Genomic DNA, 19098 nt, shown 5'->3' on the forward strand with positions numbered 1-19098 from the left:
TCAAAGTAAGTGTTCCGTCATTCATGTCCACCACTGCTTGCGCGGTGGCTAGAAATGGCCTCCCTAGTATGAGGGGGACTTCGGTGTCCTCTTCCATATCTAGTATGACAAAGTCGGCCGGGTAGACGAAATTGTCGACTTTGACCAATAGATTTTCAGCGACACCTTGTGGGTATTTGATGGATCTGTCGGCAAGTTGTATACTCATCTTGGTAGGGCTTGTTTTTCCTAGGCCGAGTCGTTTGAACATTGATGCAGGCATAAGGTTAATGCTAGCCCCAAGGTCGGCTAGTGCATTACGAACGGGGGATTCCCCGATCGAGCAAGGAATTGTGAAGCTTCCAGGATCAATCTTCTTTTGTAGGAGTTTGTTGAGTACGAGGGCGGAGCATTCTTCGCCTAAGTTAACTAATTGCAATGATTCAATTTTCCTTTTATGAGTGAGGAAGTTCCTCATGAATTTTGAGTATTTAGGCATTTGAGTTAGGACTTCTATAAAAGGAATATTAACATGCAATTGTTTTAGTAGATTTTCGAATTTTGCGAATTGCTCGTTGGTCTTTTGACGAATTAACCTACCGGGGTATGGAACCGGAGGAGCCTTGGTAGGCTCTTGAATTAGAGGAGAAGCCTTCTCTTGTTGGGGCGGTGTTGTGCTTCCCTCAGTTGGCGGTGGTGGAGCTTCTTCGGAACCCACGGTACGGTTTCTTAACATTATGAGATGGACTTGTGCTTTTGGGTTTGTTTCGGTATTACTTGGTAATGCGCCTTGTGGTCTCTCGGAGAAATTTTGAGCTAATTGATTTATTTGTTTTTCAATGTTTTGTATACTAGCTTGTTGATTTCTAAAATTCGATTCCAATTGTTGAAATCGCTCCGAGTTTTTCTTTACAGTATCTTCAAGCCTTTCTCGTCCACCTTGTTGTTGAGGGAAATTTTGTTACTCATTTCTTGGTTGTTGAAAGTTTTTCGTTGGTTTAGGCTTTGTTGGTTACTACTATTGCTGGGTTCTCTCCAACCAAGGTTAGGGTGGTTACGCCATCCTTGGTTGTAGGTACCCGTTGGAGGACCCGACGGCCTAGGTCTATTATCAATGTAGTTTACCGACTCTTGTTGATCATTTGTTTCTTTCATACAACTCCAATTTTCATGTGGCCCACCACACCCTTCACAAGCCATAACCGAGACCATTTTTGTCATTTCTAACTTTTTTATTTTTGAAGAAAGGGCTTCGATTTGGGCTTGTAAAGAGGTGCTTTCATCAACCTTATGGGCGCCCGGGGCATTAGATTTATTGCCTCGGGGAGTGTGCCACTGAAAATTGGTTTGAGCAATTTCCTCAATTTGATTGTATATTTCATGTGGGCGGCGATTACCTAAAAGTCCCCTGGAGCTAGAGTCAAGTCTTTGTCTTGTGTGTGGCAACAACCCATTGTAGAAAGTGGATACTTGTTGCCATACCGCAAGACCGTGATGAGGACACTTTCGCAATAGCTCCTTGAACCTTTCCCAAGTTTCATATAAGGATTCCCCATCCTCTTGTGTATATGTTTTAATTTCAGTCATTAATTTAGCCGTTTTAGCGGGAGAGAAATACTTATATAGAAATTTTTGGGCTAGTTCATCCCAGGTATTTACCGAACCAACTGGGAGGGCGTTGAGCCAAGCTTTTGCTCGGTCTTTTAGTGAAAATGGAAACATTCGAAGGCGGATGGCGTCATTTGATGCTCCATTGATCCGAAAGGTATCACCTAATTCTAAGAAATTAGTAATATGTAAATGGGGTGTCACACCCCAACCGATGGCGGAATCATCAGGGCATGGCACTGAGCGAAACAGATTGTCGAGAAGTTTCCATAACAATTATTATCACTATTCAATTTATATAATACGTCTCATACCGTACCTCAAATAGCAAACAAATTATTACAGATAACATCAAGTCAAATATTCTGTTCCGACAACTCAGATTTAAATATATAAATTGTTTAAATGCTTCTAGAGACTCGATCTGCAAGATCTACAGACAACTATGCTCTAGACGCTTATTCTAAGCTCGCCTTCCTAGCAGATAAGCATCCTAATTGCCTGTCACATACGTTAAAATAAAGTCAATACATAAAATGTAAAGGTGAGCATACAAGTTTGATAATAGCATATAGAGTTCGAAATAGTTTACGCATAACCAGCACATACACAGAGGAAAACGAAGCATGTTAATTATCGACATGGATCTATCGATACCAATGACTGTGGGTTGACTGTCCGAGACAGTTCGCAATACATGATTACCACCGTAATCCATGCAAGTAATTGTCCTTAACAACCCCTGTGTGAACGGGTGCTGAGTCCAAACTATAGTACTACGTCGTTAAGGCAGGTAGACAACATTCCACGTGTAAACATAACAACAAGCATTCATTTAGTCACGTAATACATGCAGAACGATTAGCATTTAAATAATTGAGTAGTGTGTTCGATTGTGATTTTTGATAAGTAACGTATGTAACACCCAAAAGTGCTAAAGCAAAAAGGGTTCGAGTATACTCACAGCGATTGATTGATGGATTGAAGGGAGCGCTTGAGAGTAGGGTTAGCCTGAATAGTTCGATAGCATAACGATAAGTAACGCGTTAAATGGAAACAAGTGATGATGGGTCGAACAGCCTGGTCGATCGAACTGCAGGTTTTTATCGAACGGGTTGTTCGTTCGGTTAGACAGTTCGTTCGGACAGCCTGTTCGATCGGCCGGTAGGCTCGATCGGTTGGACTGTTCGAGTGGATTGTTTGTTCCTTTGAGTAGGATGTGTTTGTGTATGATGGCTTGTCCTTTTGAAGTTTTTGTTGTAGTATTCGAGAACATTGAAGTGTTCTTACCTTTCAGGTCGATCGATCGAACGGTCTGTTCGATCGGCCAACCTAACCGATCGGTTAGACACTTCAGTAGTTAGTCCTCAGCAGGATGTCACCTGATCGAACAGCATGCTCGATCGGGTGGCACTCCAATACATCGAACGAGTTGAAAATCGATTAAGTATTGAAGCATAGTATCTCATGATCCGAAGAGTAATTCGACCGAACTTGTAGTTCGGTCGAACAGCACTTCGTTCAATACTAGGCTTCATGAAATTGTCAAAGTGTGGGGCCATGTGCTAGCCGATCGACTGGCCTGGTGGATCGGCTGACCTGTCCAATCGGTTGGGCTGTTCGTTCGAACAGCTTGTTCGATCGGTCAGCATTCTGACCTGGTCGGCCTGTTCATCTAACACTTGGCTGTTCTAATTGTTTGACGTTATATCGAGGTACTTTGACAACGAGCTGAACCATGGCAACTTCGTCCTTACTTGTTTCCCCTGCTCGGACAGGAATCACCCAAGTCCGGCCGGTGAACGGTTCAGAACGGTAGTTTAACGTTTAACCCGAAATCGGTGAACCTCGTAGATAGAATCCAAATCTTGAACCACACAACCATTAGAATGTTTAGTGAGTTGGCTCAAGCTCTGTTTCTACCGGTTTGAAGGCATTGAGTGTAAAAGAGTTGAAAGAAATTTGGAAATCCTTCTTTCAATCCTTCACACCATGTAAATGTTCAGATCTGTGATAGATCTTAGTTTGTTTATGTGGAAATCGGCTAGATCCAAGTGATTCTTGGTGGATTGAGGCCAAAACATGAAGTTCTTGAAGAACACCATGATAACATCATCCTAGAACACTTAGATCTTGTGATTTAACGGTTAGAATTCAAGATTTGAAAGATAGAAAGGTGTAGGAGTGTGCATAGATCAAAAACGTACAAGATTTAGGATGAAATCTTACCAGGATTGAGAGAAATCTGAGAAATAGTGAAGAGCACAAGCTGGTCGGTCAGAAGGTTTCCAAAAGTGGAAAGAATGACAATGACATGCCTATTTATAGGCTTCCAAATGGGGAAAGAGCTGGCCGATCGGCCAGGCATCCCGATCGGACAGCCTGTTCGATTGGACAGTCCGTCCGATCGGCTGGGCTGTTCGATCGGCTAGGAGCCTGATCGATCCACAGCTTGCTTTGAGCGTTCGGTGCGACGATTTCTGATATTTCGATTTTGATTGAAGACGATACGAATATGATAGAGTTTCCTATTCAAATTACTTTTAGTCCTAACCACTATATCTACATACAAGCATCTATATTTCACACTATCCTTTCGTTAGCATTCATCATAATTCGATTTCGATTGAGTTCGATTGAGTTTCGAGTTTCGTTTCGATTGATCACCACACATAATATAAAGTAAACACGCACAGGTAACACGTAAGGCACACACACATGTAATATAACACCGAATTCGCGTTGTTCGAGTTTCGAGTTCGATTGATGATTCGATTAGCTTGATTATTGATTGATTAACTTTATCGCATTGTTACTTCCTACTATTCACAGTCGTAAAGCGTTTCGCGTCGATTAAACATTCGATTCGTTCGATTACTTTGATTAATACACTTACTCCACATAATACATAAAATAGACTAATTACAGTCAAAGAAGTCAAACTTGACTTGGACTTTGACTTTGACATTCGAAAACATGCTGGGCTTCGCGGATGAGGGTTTCGAGATCATGCTGGGCTTGGGTATTGCGAATACTGAGCAAATAACTCCGTCTGCTGAGCGCATCGGCAACAACATTTGCTTTGCCTGGGTGGTAACGAATCTCACAGTCGTAATCGTTAAGAAGTTCTACCCATCGGCGTTGACGCATGTTAAGTTCTTTCTGATTAAAGATGTTTTGTAAACTCCTGTGATCGGTGAAGATCGTACACCTGGTACCATACAGGTAGTGTCGCCAAATCTTCAATGCAAAAACAACTGCGCCTAGCTCGAGATCATGGGTTGTATAGTTCTTCTGGTGGATTTTGAGCTGACAAGATGCGTAAGCTGTGACAACTCGAATTCCCAAGATTCCTATTTCGCATTTATTGCACGTTCCTGTATTGTTTAGTTGTTTTAATTGCACAAATGATTGGCTATGGAACTGTAACGTTGTGATACAATGAAATGTATTGTGTGATTATGCATGGTTATGTGTTAATTGTGATAGATTTGTTAAATGCATAAACTTGGTGGTGAAACTGTGAAATAGTTGGAGATGGTGTGCTTGTGTAAAATATGATACTTAGGGAGGAAAAGAGTAATTAGTGAAAGCCTAGAGATTCATAACCCTAATCTCTTTTCACTAATCATTTGACAAAACAAAACACGTACATGCAATTCTCTGATTCTCTGGCAATCATCATCACCATCATCATTGGCACAAGATATCCATCGCTCTTGATTTCCATACCCTAACTAGAATCAATTCAAGGTAATCGTTTATTGCTTGTTCGATTGTATCAATTCTTGATTATTAGAATACTTATAAACCCTAGCTTTGATTTGATGGTTCTGTGCTTTAATTTGATTCTGATTATCGTGATGATGATGATGATGATTAGTTTGCATGCTTGTTAGATTGTTCTTGTGATGATTGTTGTTGTTAAGCATCTGTCGATTTATTATGAGTCTGCCGTTGTTATGATTAAAAATTAGGGTTTTTAGAATAATGAATGAAACTGTGGAACGAAGGAAACGTAACTGCTTCAATCACAATGAACGTATGATTAATTGTTTGTCTGAGCTTTGTGAATGAATGATGAAGTCTGAGTTTTGTATCACTGATATAATTGTCTGAGTTTTATTATAACACAATGATGTCCGAGCTTTAATAACATGAGAATGTAGTCTGAGTTTTGACAAGGACTTAGGTCCGACTTTTAGCATATATCTAAGTAGTCCGACCTTTGAAACAAATGCATATGTCCGAGTTTTATAGCATATCATGAATGTCCGACCTTTAACACATTGTGAGGTCCGAGTTTCATGACCCTTACATGGTCCGAGTTTCTTACATGCCCTGTCCGATCTTTAACCCTAGTATGAGGTCTGACTTTTGGCCTAGGTCAAGGGTGGTCCGAGTTTTGTTACCATATCTCCTTGTCCGACTTTTTATATAGATATGGGATCCGAGTTTTGTTAAATAGAAGTTATGTTGTCCGACTTTTGACCCCATGGCCCCTAATCCGAGTTTAACCCCACACACTTTGGATCCGACCTTAAATGGCACATAAGGGTCCGAGTTTCATGCTTAGGGACCCTTGTCCGACCTTTGAACAGGGGAAACCCCCCCCCCCCACACTTGTCTGAGTTTAGAAGGGCAAGGCCCTGTCTAATGTTGTGTGATGTGAAATTGGAAACAATGAATTGCATGTTAGATAATGATTAATCTGTTAAGCTGTGTATGACACTTATGACACTTTGTTAAATCCCTGACTTCGTTATACCTGTGAAGTTTAATAACACTGCTAATGTACTGAGTATCTTAACGGTGACAATTAGATTATCATCCATGTTAGACTGAAATGTGAAAGCAAAGGCGTGACGCATGAATTATGTGAATACGATGAACTGATTATATGATGTATGATTCTATATGTGTATAATCGTATGATACTGAATGCAACTGTATGATTCTGCATGCGTGAACATTCTATGCGATATCATCATGTACACAATAAACACACAAGACACAGCTGCCTGAATGTCAATGATTTGCAAACCCTAATTTGATGCAAACACTTACATCGTATCATGTGCAACATATCCTAGGTCGTGTGTAACGGTCTTAGACATTTGATAAACCCTAGAGCATAGCATACCGAGCAAACCAAGGTGAGTTCACACTCTTACTAAGGCATGGGATTCCCAGGGTTTGGGAATGGGATTGAAGGAATAAGGTTGAATAGATTCGTACAGACACTAATACTAGACTACCATACCATTGTCCTCGGTTGTGCAGGACACATACTTATGCCACTCACTGTCCTCGGTTGTGCAGGACACATATTTATGCTATTCACTGTCCTCGGTTGTGCAGGACACATACATACAATCTACGTAGACTTATACTTACTACTATCCTCGGTTGTGAAGGATACGCACGTAAAACCTACGTGCATTTATACTTACTACTATCCTCGGTTGTGAAGGATACGCACGTAAAACCTACGTGCATTTATACTTACTACTATCCTCGGTTGTGAAGGATACGCACGTAAAACCTACGTGCATTTATACTTACTACTATCCTCGGTTGTGAAGGATACACACGTAAAACCTACGTGTATTTATACTTACTACTATCCTCGGTTGTGAAGGATACTTATGGTTACGAATAGTCTAGTGGTTATACAACATGGGAAGCCCCCACCAATAGAACGCACTATCGGCCCAGTAGAGCCACATGTTACCTACGAACTTACTATTACGCGTTTACTTTCTGTGAACTCGCTCAACTAGTTGTTGATCCTCTGTTACATGCCTTGCAGGTCGTTAGGTACATGGAGCTTGCACAGGGAGGAGCAGGTCGTTGTGGGCTTGGATTGTGATTATCTTGTTAAACACCTATGACACTTGATACTTTATTACGATGGGTTTTAGTTATACGCTTCCGCTAAACAATGATAACTTACTTATGTTTTTGGAACACCTTTCATATGGATTGGGTTTGGTTTAATAGCAATTACTTTTACTATATATATTGTTCTATATGATTGGTGGCTTGATCCTGGTCAGTCATGCTCCCAAGCGGTGATACTCCGCACGTGGATTTTGGGGGTGTGACATAAGCTATAACCTTGTCCTGTTGCATGAGAACACAGCCAAGACCAAGGTTGGAAGCATCACAATAGATAATGAAATCGTTGTTTCCATCGGGCAACGTGAGAATAGGAGCATTGCAAAGCATATGCTTGAGGGCTTGAAAAGCATACTCTTGTTCAGTTCCCCAAACAAAAGGCTTGTCTTTATGAGTAAGGGCGGTAAGCGGCACAGCGATCTTAAAGAATCCTTCGATAAATCGTCGATAATAGCCCGCTAGTCTGAGAAAAGAACGAACTTCGGACAGGTTCTTAGGCGTAATCCAACTCTTAACTGCTTCGATCTTCGCGGGATCGACATGAATACCTTGACTATTAACGATGTGACCAAGGTAATTGAACCTCCTCTAGCCAGAATTCGCACTTGGAGAACTTGGCGTAGAGTTGATTCCCCTGAAGTAACTCGACAACCAAACGTAGATGTTGCGCGTGTTCGACTTTGGATTTGGAATAGATCAAGACATCGTCGATGAACACGATGACGAAACGGTCTAGAAATGGCTTACACACGCAATTCATCAGATCCATGAAAACCGCGGGTGCGTTAGTTAGACCAAAAGGCATAACAACGAATTCATAATGGCCGTATCGAGTTCGAAAATCAGTTTTAGGTATGTCTTCCTCCTGAATGCGCAATTGATGATAACCTGAACGTAGATCAATCTTCGAGAAACACTTGGCACCTTGCAGCTGACCAAATAAGTCATCGATACGAGGCAAAGGGTAACGGTTCTTGATGGTTAACTTATTCAACTCCCGATAATCGATGCACATCCTGAACGACCCATCCTTCTTTTTAACAAAAAGGACTGGCGCGCCCCAAGGAGAAGTGCTCGGGTGAATAAAGCCTTTTTCAAGTAACTCCTGTAGTTGGTTCGAAAGTTCCCTCATTTCGGATGGCGCGAGTCGGTAAGGGGCTTTGGCTACAGGGTTAGCTCCAGGAATAAGGTCGATACGAAAGTCGATATCACGACTTGGCGGTAGTCCAGGAAGATCATCATGGAATACCTGAGGAAATTCTCGGACCACTGGAACGTCTTTAACTTCGGCCTTCTTCTTCTTTTCCTTCTCCGCTACTACAATGTTGGCCAAGAAAGCTCTATATTCCTTACGGAGATACTTGCTGGCTTGGATGCCTGACATGAGTTTGAGACCTTTCGAAGCTGTTTCGCCGTACACACATAATAGATCACCATTCGCGAGCGAGAATCGAATCATTTTATCAAAACACACAACTTCAGCATGGTTTTCGTGAAGAAAGTCCATGCCTACTATGACATCGAAGCTTCCGAGTTGCATGGGAATAAGGTCGATAGGGAAGATATGATTGTTGCGCTCGAGGGTACAATCACAGAGAACAGAGTTAACGGCGACAGTTCTTTCAGTAGCGACTTCGACTTCGAATGACGAGGGGAGATAAGAGCGCTTACGACTAAGGAGCTTCTCGAATTCAAACGACACAAAGCAGTTATCGGCTCCAGTATCAAACAAACATGATGCATAAATACCATTCACAAGGAACGTACCATTAACCACGTTGTTGTTAGCCTGGGCTTGACGAGCACTGATATTGAAGGTTCTGGCATGGGCTGCTTGCTGCTGCTGCTGTTGGGGCTCTTGTTTCACCACCCTGTTCGGGCACATGTTTGCAAAAAGGTTAGGATCACCACATGCAAAGCAGACTCGAGCATTGACCATGGGTGCTTGAGCTGCGGGTTGGCCTTGAGGGGCTGGGAGTAGAGCTTGATGAGCGGCGGCGGGAGCTGCGGTGTTTCGAGGACCATAACGACAGTTCGTAGTGAAATGACCGTAGAGGTTGTAGTGAGCGCAGAAACGACAGGCGATTCCCACCGGATGATGATATGAGCATGTCGGGCAGAGCGGGTGGGGACCTGTGTAAGCACGCTTTGCTGGCGGTGCATTGGTCACTGGAGCAGGTCGATGATGAGACTGCTGCTGAGCCGGTACGACTTGCAGAGGGGCAGCAGTTGTTGTGACAACACAGTTCTTGCTGCTGGAGCTGCTGTTGTTGTGCTTCTTCTTTCGGCGTGATGACTTGGAGGGTTGAGCAGTGGAGTCGGCGGTCGGTGCAGTAGTGGCTTGATGCAGAGACTTGGATGGCTTATCCTAGAAACCAGACGTTACCCGCTTGTCATTGATCTCGACGGCAAGCAAGTAGGTCTCCTCAATTGATGATGTCTTGGCGGCGTGAACAAAGTCGGCAACACAATCAGGTAGAGCTCGAATATACTTCTTGATGGCCATGTCTGGCGTCTTGACTTGATCGGGACAGATAATGCTAAGCTGCTTGAAGCGAGCAGTTAAAGCAGCGTTGTCTCCGTCCTTCTGCTTGATGTTCCAAAACTCGTCCTCCAGCTTTTGGCGTTCATGGGGAGGGCAGAATTCGTCCATCATAATGGCCTTCAGCTCTTCCCAAGTCAGCTCATAAGCTGCATCGTTCCCGCGTTTGTTTCGTTCGGCCGTCCACCAATCTAGAGCTCGGGACTGGAAGACACCGGTTGCATTTAGGGTACGGAGATTTTCAGGACAGCCGCTTTGGCGCAGAGTGACATCGACCGAATCAAACCATTGAAACATGGCGGTAGGGCCATCTTCTCTGGTAAACTCTTTTGGTCCGCATGCCTTAAACTGTTTGAAACTGAAAACAGTCTTGTTAGCATCTTTAGGAGCATCGGTTCGCGACTCCTCAAACGATTTGCTGACGTTTTCATACACCTCGCTTACAGCTTTTGCCATTTGCTTGGCAATGATAGCAGCGAGACGCTTGTCTCTCTTTTCTTGGCGAGTAAGAGGGGTTCGGTGTCCAGATGACGACATGGTCTGCAACAGACATTGTCGTAGGTCTCAGACACAACAAATCGAATCTCGCCTCACACGTCTACTACTTACTAAAGCTCAGGAACACGATAAGGCATGAATCACATAACACATAGGCACAAAACAACAGATTCACGTAATCACAGAAGCACAGAAGCACATAGAGCACAGAATCACAGAGGCACAGAAGCACATACGCATTTAAGCACAGATGTAGTCAGAATACAGAAACCTATCCTTCCAAGTTCGAGTGTCGTTCGAATATAGTGATCGCGAATAGCATATCGAGTAGTATAATATAGTATAGTCGGAGCATAATATTGTCTAAAATTGCAGCGACTTGTTAGCGTATTGAGATAGAATAGCAATGCGAGTTGTGTGTGTCGATCGAAGTGAGAGCAAAAATCTAGAAATCCTCAAAATTAAAACACGTAACAGACAAGTACACTTTAAGCACATAAAATCAACGAGTTATCAGAGTTGGCAGTTGCGGGCTCAGAATCGCAACATATAAAATCGGGGGATAGATTGTCTGCGGCTACTAGACATCGACTACAAAAAGCGATTCAACTATTCACAGTGGACTTGTCGTCACTTTTCGACTTTCGGTTCGCGTTGTTGCATCGATTCTTGGGCATTCAACACATATTCCCTCGGTCATACTCATGAGTTCGGGTCATTGGAGTCCGTCGAGGCTTTGGTGAGATAAAAAAAAAATCAGGATCAAGTTGTCAAGGTTAGGGTTTCACCCCTAGCTTAGCAACTTCTTCCTTGTTTTAGTAAAATTTGAGGATATTATTCATCAAAATATGGATTTCACTCCTGATTTGGTATAATTCTCCTTGTTGGTTTTGTAAAATTAATGGAGAGATAATTGATGAATTGATAAAATCAGCATTGACCAAGCAATTTAGTCGAGAGTTTGCGGTTTTCACACCTAATCCTGACCAAATCGCTTGATTCCATTTGAAAATTCGAGTGCAGTGATAGCGAAGAGAAGCAGGATATAGCACATAAGCTTGGTCTGTTGGTTCCTAACTACAGTCTAGGTTTCTAAGACAGCGACCTGGACTAGGTCGTGTCTAGCCTAATTCCCTATAGTTATGGCTCTGATACCAATCTGTCACACCCCAACCGATGGCGGAATCATCGGGGTATGGCACTGAGCGAAACAGATTGTCCAGAAGTTTCCATAACAATTATTATCACTATTCAATTTATATAATACGTCCCGTACCGTACCTCAAATAGCAAACAAATTATTACAGATAACATCAAGTCAAATATTCTGTTCCGACAACTCAGATTTAAATATATAAATTGTTTAAATGCTTCTAGAGACTCGATCTGCAAGATCTACAGACAACTATGCTCTAGACGCTTATTCTAAGCTTGCCTTCCTAGCAGATAAGCATCCTAATTGCCTGTCACATACGTTAAAATAAAGTCAATACATAAAATGTAAAGGTGAGCATACAAGTTTGATAATAGCATATACAGCTCGAAATAGTTTACGCATAACCAGCACGTACACAGAGGTAAACGAAGCATGTTAATTATCGACATGGATCTATCGATACCAATGACTGCGGGTTGACTGTCCGAGACAGTTCGCAATACATGATTACCACCGTAATCCATGCAAGTAATTGTCCTTAACAACCCCCGTGTAAACGGGTGCTGAGTCCAAACTATAGTACTACGTCGTTAAGGCAGGTAGACAACATTCCACGTGTAAACATAACAACAAGCATTCATTTGGTCACGTAATACATGCAGAACGGTTAGCGTTTAAATAATTGAGTAGTATGTTCGATTGTGGTTTTTGATAAGTAACGTATGTAACACCCAAAAGTGCTAAAGCAAAAAGGGTTCGAGTATACTCACAGCGATTGATTGATGGATTGAAGGGAGCGCTTGAGAGTAGGGTTAGCCTGAATAGTTCGATAGCATAACGATGAGTAACGCGTTAAATGGAAACAAGTGATGATGGGTCGAACAACCTGTTAGACAGTTCGTTCGGATAGCCTGTTCGATCGGCCGGTAGGCTCGATCGGTTAGACTGTTTGAGTGGATTGTTTCTTCCTTTGAGTAGGATGTGTTTGTGTATGATGGCTTGTCCTTTTGAAGTTTTTGTTATAGTATTCGAGAACATTGAAGTGTTCTTACCTTTCAGGTCGATCGATCGAACAGTCTGTTCGATCGACCGGCCTAACCGATTGGTTAGACACTTCATTAGTAAGTCCTCAGCAGGATGTCACCTGATCGAACAGCATGCTCAATCGGGTGGCACTCCAATACATCGAACGAGTTGAAAATCGATCAAGTGTTGAAGCATAGTATCTCACGATCTGAAGAGTAATTTAACCCAACTTGTAATTCGGTCGAACAGCACTTCGTTCAATACTAGGCTTCATGAAATTGTCAAAGTGTGGGGCCATGTGCTAGCCGATCTGCAGGCCTGGTCGATCGGCTGACCTGTCCAATCGGTTGGGCTGTTCGTTCGAACAGCTTGTTCAATCGGTCAGCATTCTGACCTGGTCGGCCTGTTCGTCTAACACTTGGTTGTTCTGATTGTTTGACGTTATATCGAGGTACTTTGACAACGAGCTGAACCATGGCAACTTCGTCCTTACTTGTTTCCCCTGCTCGGAGAGGAATGACCCAAGTCCAGCCGGTGAATGGTTCGGAATGGTAGTTTAACGTTTAACCCGAAATCGGTGAACCTCATTGATAGAATCCGAATCTTGAACCACACAACCATTAGAATGTTTAGTGAGTTGGCTCAAGCTCCGTTTCTACCAGTTTGAAGGCATTGAGTGTAAAAGAGTTGAAAGAAAGTTGGAAATCCTTCTTTTAATCCTTCACACCATGTAAATGTTCAGATCTGTGATAGATCTTAGTTTGTTTAGGTGGAAATCGGCTAGATCCAAGTGATTCTTGGTGGATTGAGGCCAAAACATGAAGTTCTTGAAGAACACCATGATGACATCATCCTAGAACACTTAGATCTTGATGATTTCACGGTTAGAATTCAAGATTTGAAAGATAGGAAGGCTTAGGAGTGTGCATAGATAAAAAACGTACAAGATTTAGGATGAAATCTTACCGGGATTGAGAGAAATCTGAGAAATAGTGAAGAGCACAAGCTGGTCGGTCAGAAGGTTTCCAAAAGTGGAAAGAATGAAAATGACAGGCCTATTTATAGGCTACCAAAAGGGGAAAGAGCTGGCCGATCGGCCAGGCATCCCGATCGGACAGCCTGCTCGATCGGACAGTCCGTCCGATCGGCTGGGCTGTTCGATCGGCAAGGAGCCTGATCGATCCACAGCCTGCTTTGAGCGTTCGGTGCGACGATTTCTGATATTTCAATTTCGATTGAATACGACACGAATACGATAGAGTTTCCTATTCAAATTACTTTTAGTCCTAACCACTATATCTACATACAAGCATCTATATTTCACACTATCCTTTCGTTAGCATTCATCATGATTCGATTTCGATTGAGTTCGATTGAGTTTCAAGTTTCGTTTCGATTGATCACCACACATAATATAAAGTAAACACGCACAGGTAACACGTAAGGCACACACACATGTAATATAACACCAAATTCGCGTAGTTCGAGTTTCGAGTTCGATTGATGATTCGATTAGCTTGATTATTGATTGATTAACTTTATCGCATTGTTACTTCCTACTATTCACAGTCGTAAAGCGTTTCGCATCGAATAAACATTCGATTCGTTCGATTACTTTGATTAATACACTTACTCCACATAATACTTAAAATAGACTAATTACAGTCAAAGAAGTCAAACTTGACTTGGACTTTGACTTTGACTTTGACATTCGAAAACACGGGGTGTTACATGGGGATCCTCGTCCGCAAGCCCATGGAAGGTTGCGGAGCTTTGAAGCATTTGTATCAAATGTGGCCGAAGTTCGAAGTTGTTAGCTTCAACATTCAGTGCATTGATAGCGGCGCCGAGATTACCCACGGTGGGTCGTAGGTAATCCATGAGGGTACGTTGGTCCGCCATTGGAAGTGGGTCCCTCGAAACCTTCTCTTGGTTTTTAGCTTTAAGTCTTTTTCTGAGAAAGCGTTCGGGTTCTTCTAGAGGTTCTTTTATGTCTCTACTAGAACTAGAGCTCATACACTACGTAGAAAGTTCGGATGTGGTGTCTGGTTCCAAGTCCTGCAATAAAAACAGAAAAGAATGTTGGTCAGAAAGTTCACCACGGCTCCGTGCTCAGTAAACACGTTTTGTGGTCGGAGATACAGCGATTGATTTCCTGATCCCTGCTACTGGAAAGTTGGACATGGCCCCATGTTGCACCGACACGGCCCTGTGCTCAGCTCTCTGTAACTCGTAAAATAAAAACTGCCAGTGACACTGCTAGGCACGGCCCGTGCTAAGCTCTGTAGAAGCTGAAAAACTAAGAAAATCCTAACAAAAAAATAAAAATAAAATAGAAAAAATGATTAGGCCGCTGATTCCTAACTTTCTTAAAATCCTTGTGTCCCCGGCAACGGCGCCAAAAACTTGATGTGCGTTAGGTGTAATATAATTTAGGTGTATATTTTAAGCCCTTTTTACACTTTTTAGCCAAGTTTTAAATTTATAAACACGATATTCACTAACACTAAACACACATATGGGCAAGTGCACCCATCATGGACGTAGTATAGTGTTGGTAAGATACCGAGGTCGTCCAAGGACACAAGAGCTTTTAGTACCGGTTTATCCTCAACGTCTAATCAAATCAAAATGTTCGAAAAAAGATTTTTAAACTAGAAAAATAAAACTAACTAAAATGCTGAAAAAGAAAATAAAAGTAAAAACAGATAGATAAGATGACTCACTTGGATCCGACTCGTGTGTAGTGTAACCTTTGATTATTTTCGCACTTTTGCACTTGTTTAAGAGATTATCTTAGTTATTGTAGTAGGTCCCTCTTTTGAAGGCGACGTTACCCTCAACCCAGTAGTTTGAGTCAGCAAGGATACAATCCTAAAGGGTCAGATTATTGAAAGATAATTAATTAAGTTATTAATGCATAATGTGGTAGGCCCCTCGTTTGAAGGCGATGTTACCCTCGGCTAAGTAGTCTGAGTCAGCAAGGATACAGTCCTAAGTATCCGGGTTAAAGTTTTAATAGTAGTTTAACTTATGAGGGGGTCAAAGAGTTTGGACCCCCGCCATCCAATACTGTTGGGTATTGAAGGAGGTCCTACTAAATTTGACCCAGGTCCTTTGCAGGATCTATACACTGAACAATGGCAAGACTCTTACCAAACCGTTCCCTTAACCCCCGACCAGGTAGCCAACATACCTCCATATAGACCGTGGAGATATGAATGGTGAAAATCTTTTATTTTATATAGACAGTAAAATAATGTCAAGACACCACGGACAAACGATAAGGAAGAATCACCTTCAACATAAGAAACTAGTAATTAAAGTCATTAATAAAAAACCAATTAAAAAGTGCAAAAGATTAAAAATAAAAAGTATTACACTAAACACTTGTCTTCACCAAGTGATGTAAGAGACTTAGGCAAACATGGCCTTTGATTGTCAAGAACTCTTACGATCAATCTTGGATCCCGAGACGAGTCACACACTCTATGATGGACAATGGATGATGGTGGTGGATGATGGTATTGTGATGGTGGTGGGTGGTGGGTGAAGTGTGAGAGAGGTGGTATGCCAAGGGATGAGTTGCAAGAGCTCCAAGCACTCCTATTTATAGGCTGAACAGAAGCTTGGGCACGGCCCCGTGTCCATCCGACACTCTCTCTTCATTAATTGCAATTCGCAATTTCATTAAATGCGTCTGCAACAGTTGACCACGCCCCCGTGTCCGCTGAGCACGGCCCCGTGGTGGGCAGTAGAAGCTTCTATCACTTTGTCTTTTCTGCTGCCACTTGGGCACGCCCCCGTGCTCACTGAGCACGGGGCGTGTTCAGTCTTCTGCCTTCTTGTTTTGCTTTGGGAAGATGTTGTCGGGAGGTCGGGCATGCCACGTTTGTTCCTTTTCTTGTATTTATGTTAGATTTAGCTGTCTTTTTGCTTCTTTTGTTCATTTGAGCTCATTTAATCCTGAAAATACAAAAGGAAGACAAAAGCACACTTTTTCCAACATTAGTACTAAAAAAGGGTTAGTTTTATGCCACAATTGATGTAATTTATATGTTGCATTTTGTGCGCATCATCGTCGTTGTTGTTCACATGCATACCCTTGTTTGTGACAACCCTCACAATTACAGGTACCGTACAATTAATTAATTTTAATTATGTGCTTAATGATTGTGCTTGATTACAACTGACAACTTAAACTGCTTTATGATTTTTGTATCATACATATATATGCATCATACCTCATACAGTCACTCCATTCATTACATACAAACTTTAGTGACATACTTGATGCACATAGCACAGTTAGCACACTGAGCGGATAACTCATTAACATGCTGACAATGCCAGCACATAGACAGACAATGTTTTGAGGCCAATATGAGCCAAAGACATGGTACTACACTAGTATGGAGTGTAGGGAAGTGAGATAGTTAAAGTACCAGAAAGTTCCTAAAACCCACTAATAATGCAGAATTCTGCTTTATTTATCAGAAATTCAACATTTAATATGCTAGTAATGTGCCAAAAAATATGGCAGAATGGTCCTGTATGCTTTCCTAAGTGCCGGAAAATAAAAGTGTTACAGAAAGACACATAACAGACACTATTAGAAATAATTAAGCACTTTAACGGAACGGTATCTAACCGAACAACCGGACATTGCCCGGAACCCCAAAATTTTACCAAATACCTTGTTTAATTATTTCTTGGCTAGTTATGATCCCCGTTCATCATAACACCCACTAAAATACCCACTAACTAACATATGAAATCATATACTTGGATTTGAACTTACATTTACCAACTATCATCAAAATGTGACAATTAACCCCCCCCCCCCATGCTTGTTTACGGTCCAAATATCACCACCATACTTCACCACTTACCTCCTTGATTTGTTTCATATTTTATTAGATATTACTTGATCTTGTGGCCAAAATATTAGAAGGACAAGATCATAAGTATGGTGCCTTAAGATCACTTCATCATTCCATATCTTCACCCCACTCCCTCACATCTCTCCCTCTCCCTCTCGGCTCACCATAACCGCCACCACCACCACCTTAACTCAACCATATTCATCCATTTTCAAGCTTGTTCAAGCACTAGAATGTGATTAAAGGAGCTTATAGCTTGTGGATCATCAAGGAGCTTTCATCACTTGCTTTCTCACACCATTTTCACCATCTTTTTCACTAGAGATCTTCCCTAGCCTTTGAGCTAGTTGTAAGTCCTTGTTTAACCTTTGTTCACTTCTATTTTGAGTAGTTAAAAGATGTAGTATGATGAATATCACAAGAACACTAAAAGGTTTAAACAAGAAACATGAACATAAAGCTTTACATAAAGATGAAACATAATGAAATATTGTTAGTAGGATGTTGTTGTGATTATGTTGTTAACTTCTTATTAATTCTTGGTTATATGATGTTAATCACCATATGGAACTTGTTAAATGATGTTTAGAAACATGATTTAACAAGATTAGGAGGTGATTATGTGATACATGAAGTAATCATCTTCCAGTTAAATATGAACTTGATAAAAATGATTCTTGAAATATAGTGAACAAAATGAGTTGGTGATCATATAGATCCGAGAATTAAAAGCGACTTTTCTAAACAAACCAAGTTCAAGAGTCGATTTTTAAAAAGATTATGACCTTTACATACACTTACACCATTTTTGGAAATGAAATAAGTGTAAAAACACTTTATTTACAAGAAGAGTTCAAAAGATCAATTTTTGTAAAAATTGTTTATAAGTTGTAAACACTTAACTCTTTTAAGAAAATGATTTTTAAAGAAGTAAATATACTTTGGAAGGTAACTAAGGCCACTAAACGCTTTACCAAGTTACTATGCATTTTTGTGATATATCAAGTTCATGATTAATATGAAACACATGTAATTTTTGCTCTTGGTGATGCAAAATTGTTTAAAGATTTATTGTTGATTGATTTTGAAAAGAAAATGATATGCTTAATAGCATGGACACCTCCGTTTTTAGGGGAAACTATGGCGAAATTTTCTAAAAATATAAACACTTGGAAATTATTTTCTAACAAGTGTTTACATTTATGTTTTAAACATTGTCTTTCAAAATAAACATCGCCATGAGTTTTGTTACAAAATTCAAAGTGTCGGAGGTGGGTTTTCGTAAATAAAAGCGGATACATATATATTTAGAATATATATTTTGTACTAAAACGCTTGTGTGAATATTTGTTTGATTTGTGAACTAGTTATATTATTTTAGGGCAAAATAAGGTAACTTATCAAAACACCATCACATTTATAACTCCAGAATAATACCAAAAATTACAAGGAATAAATATTTAAGTTACACACTTGGTATTGTGAAACCAAACGCGAAAACGTAA

General features: G+C 41.1%; 1 non-coding gene across 1 annotated transcript; it reads left to right on the forward strand.

The window, feature by feature from the left end:
• Positions 1 to 1465: 1465 nt before the first annotated feature.
• LOC118482387 lies at positions 1466 to 1572 on the forward strand. The gene has a single exon (XR_004868427.1). It is a non-coding gene; the product is annotated as a small nucleolar RNA R71 (small nucleolar RNA).
• Positions 1573 to 19098: the final 17526 nt, after the last annotated feature.

The sequence above is a fragment of the Helianthus annuus genome, chromosome 9, assembly GCF_002127325.2.
Source record: "Helianthus annuus cultivar XRQ/B chromosome 9, HanXRQr2.0-SUNRISE, whole genome shotgun sequence".
NCBI classification, from domain to species: domain Eukaryota; kingdom Viridiplantae; phylum Streptophyta; class Magnoliopsida; order Asterales; family Asteraceae; genus Helianthus; species Helianthus annuus.